At 38.4% G+C, this 4264-nt stretch overlaps 1 pseudogene across 1 annotated transcript; it reads left to right on the top strand.

The window, feature by feature from the left end:
- The first annotated feature begins 2035 nt into the window (after nt 1–2035).
- Nucleotides 2036–2665, top strand: LOC308361911 (gamma-crystallin M3-like; annotated as a pseudogene). Its single transcript has 2 exons — nt 2036–2305; nt 2390–2665. The product of its transcript is annotated as a gamma-crystallin M3-like (transcript).
- Nucleotides 2666–4264: the final 1599 nt, after the last annotated feature.

The following is a 4264-nucleotide window of genomic DNA, read 5'->3' as shown; positions in this document are numbered from 1 at the left end:
CTGACTCAACTTGGCTACATCGTGACAGTACTTGTTGCTTGGCAACACTTAATGCCAAAAACTCATTCTGGAACTATTTTTGTGAGAATCAATAGACAAAATCTAAACAAACAAATGAAAATGCAATCGGGTGTCTTCAAACTCAACTAGTTGGTATCAGAACTGTTGTATACAAGCAGTATGACACTTGCGCTCGTGGGGACGGTAAAGGATATCCCGATTGCTGTGATTACCTGCGGCACTCAACCTCGGGCCTTGTGCCTGGGCCATGGGGAACCCCACAAGCACAGGTGTCATATTGCTTAATTGTGAAGAATCCAGAATCTTAAAGTTCAGTTGAACAATTAATAGAGTTGAACTAGTATTGGTTAATGCTATGTGTTAACCCAGTTAACTTTACAAACATTGAAAAAAATAATAGTTACATTTGTGAACTCTTCAGTAAGTTGCAATGCAACTGTTGGAGTTTGCCTTTCAGTCTTTCAAATGAACTATCAATTAGTAGACACAAACTGTCATTGATGAGAGACTGGTTAATTGGTTAATGGGTTTCGACCAGCACATGACATCTTTTATAGGTGTAGGCCTATGTATTTTTCCAAGGATCTGTAGCTTGATCTGTTTTTCAACATCAACTGTCACTGTATAAGAGCCTTTTCAATATATCTTGAATGTCAAAGACTTACATTTCTGGACTAAATTATTAAACAATCCTGATTCAGATCCACACTAACATATTTTAACTACGGCCCTTTTCCCCTGTGCTGCATCCTAGCCAACTCATCCGTCTTTCCTTTGCTGTCTGTATTTCGCCTTAATCGGTAGGTTAGTGGTAAGTACTTCTACCAAAAGATGCCTATCAACAACTACCCACACACACACACACACACACACACACACACACACACACACACACACACACACACACACACACACACACACACACACACACACACACACACACACACACACACACACACACACACACACACACACAACACACACACACACACACACACACACACACACACACACACACACACACACACACACAGACACATTATCAATTTGTACCATTTAAATTGTTCTAAAAATAAAGTCCCAATATTGTGATTTATATCAATATCTCCATTTCCTATGCACTACATTGACAGATCACAACATTTCTGTATAAGAATGAACTGACATTAAATGATAAACATGTTATAACCTTAAACCCCTGGTAGTCCAAGTTCCACAGGTAATGATGATAGCTTTAGAATGTGAATAGAACCACTAATGAAGGGGTAGGTGTTTACACTGTCCTTTCTGGTGCATACTTTAAAATTGCACTTACATTAGGGACTTTTCAAACAGTAATTTTATGTCAGTGTACTTGGATTTTAATGTTTTCTATTGACTATAATTAGCCCCTTGAAAAACCTTACTGTAAATCCCAAAAAATATTTTGCCCCCTCTAAAATGTACAGTGTATGGTGAAAAGTGATGGGTTTTGTTCTGTAGTGATGTGTGTAGAATCTTCTTTTTACTTCATGGCGGAAACAATACCAACAAACATGCTACAGAAATGCGCAGAGTGAACAATAACAAACCTTTTGGAGCTGTCCCTGCAGGCCAGGCCTCAATGTGTTGTTGCTGGGTCAGGGTTTTATAAACAATAGACAACATATTCTTTACGTTTGTGTGGTATAAAAGTAAGAGTAAAACCACCAGGAGGTCAGTGCATCACTTGTGAACGCTCTTTCCTGAGACACTATCAGACATCTCATCCATCAACATGGGCAAGGTATGTCACACACAAGGACAACACTAACACAAGGGCAACACTAACACACAAGGGCAACACTTACTCCTTTACACCACATGGGCAGGGTATGTCACACACAAGGGCAACACTTACTATCCTCTACACCACTTAAACGACCCAAATGGAAAACTTCTTTAATTTCTAAGTTAAAATTCTAAGTTAATAATACTGATAATACTGATATTAGGGTTAGTTCTACAGAAAACGATGCCTTAATTACCAGGGAAAATGAACATAACTTTTTTCAATTCTTTATAGATCATCTTCTACGAGGACAAGAACTTCCAGGGGCGCTCTTATGAGTGCCAGGGAGACTGTTCTGATATGCACTCCCACCTCAGCCGCTGCCACTCCTGCAAGGTGGAGAGCGGCTGCTTCATGGTCTACGACCGTCCCAACTTCATGGGCAACCAGTTTTTCATGAGGAGGGGCGAGTATTCCGACATGAACATGCTGGGTTGGAATGACTGTATTAGATCCTGCCGCAGTATCCCCATGGTAACTAAATTAAGAATTATGAGTATTATTATTATGAGAATGTTGTGTAGAGAACTCATCTTTTATGACCTCTTATGTCTACAGCACAGAGGACAGTTCAGAATGAGGATCTATGAGAGCGAGAACTTTGGTGGTCAGATGAACGAGCTGACTGATGACTGTGACTCCCTTATGGACCGCTACCGTATGTCTGACTGTATGTCCTGCAACGTTATGGAGGGCCACTGGCTCATGTATGAGCAGCCCCACTTCAGGGGCAGGGTGATGTACATGAGGCCTGGAGAGTACAGAAGCTTCAGGAACATGGGAGCCAACAACATAAAATTCATGAGCATGAAACGTATCCCTGATATGATGTAAATGTTCTTGTAAAACTTTCTGGGACAAACAATCGGTACAATAATGACTAAAATAAAATCTTACCCTTTTTACATTGAGGAATCTTTTTTGAGCAACATACTGCCTGCTGTTTTCCTAATACACACACACTTTACACAAAAGACCAGAAGACCAACTATCAGCTCATACATACATATTCTTCAATCAACATTTGTTCTATCAAGTGTCTCTCCATTGGCCAGTAGACAGTCTTCACTTAACAGCGGAGGACAGTAACGCCAGTAAGACAGTTAGACAGTAAGACAAGACTACAACTTATAAATGGCTTGTGTGTCCACATGTGGCTTTTCCAAGAGGTGCACAAAGAATAGGTTATTTTGGTGGAAAAAGTAACTGTGGTTCATACACTAACTTTCCAAAAAACGCAACTCCCATGTTCATTTTGGGTAAAACAAAACCAAAGGACTAATGTGTTGAGGGTCTCATAGAATATTTGGATTGGCAATTGTACCGTGTTCACTATGCTATGAGGTACTATGAGATGGACAGCATACAATACACAAATCCAGAATAACCATAATTTTAATCCAAAAATCTGTTCCTATTCATGTTGAGATCAACATCTTGTAGGCTTCAGTTTCTTGACTGACTGACATTGGCATTCAAATTGTGTTGATATTTAGAGGAATCCATTCTTCCCTTCATTTGATTGATTTTTCCTGTGCCACTGACTGATTGCAAATCCCCAAAACAGAACAGATCCACCCACTTGCTGAACAGTTGTCAAGGGGTTCTGTTAATTAAATCCTGTTCCCAAAAACGCTATTAGTGATTGTGGCCAAATAACACAATTTTAACCTCATCTGCTTGCGGGACTCATTTCTAAAATGACCGTGGGTTACTTAGATTTTACTTTTCATACTTAAGACATTAATATATGGGCCATTCTACCGAATTGGTGCAAAGTCAGGTCGGAAATATTTGGATTTTTTTTATGTTTTATTCCCAAAACTTTGTCCGTATGTATATTGTACCATATCTAAAGTACACTTATCTAGTAAAAGAACAGTCAATTTTTATATTGTATTTTCAGAATGTGTTGGAATGTTTTTCCTCTTCCAAAAATTGTCACTACCGAAACATCACATTTACTATAGTAAAAAAGTATTATTATTGACCTGTTCAGATTGTGTTTCCTTCCCTTCTCTGAAGAGTATTTTTACAAATATTTCTTGAAGGTTTTCACAATGAAATCCATAAAAATGAATTTTCTACCAAATTTTCAAGTTCAATTTATACAATTCATCAAAATCTAAGTGCAATATTTCTTTGTAAAATGCTAAATACTGATCATATTGATTCCAGAGTTGTTCATTGATGAAATTGAACATACATTAATCCAATCAGTATCATAACATTTTAGTTGATTACTCAATATACTTAATTTTTTACAAAACATCCTGTGTTTCGGTAGTGCTGCACTGTTTCGGTAGTGACATCCAGTGTTTCGGTAGTGACTGCACTGTTGGATGGATGTTCATTTCTCTCCCAAAATCTTCCAAAAGGTGCTCTGGGCCGCCCTTTAGTCCACACAACACATTTATTTAAAAATTATGGGAT

Source organism: Sprattus sprattus (assembly GCF_963457725.1).
Source record: "Sprattus sprattus genome assembly, chromosome: 1".
Classification (NCBI taxonomy): Eukaryota; Metazoa; Chordata; class Actinopteri; order Clupeiformes; family Clupeidae; genus Sprattus; species Sprattus sprattus.
The sequence above is the reverse complement of the archived record's forward strand: the minus strand, read 5'-3'. Positions and strand labels throughout refer to the sequence as shown.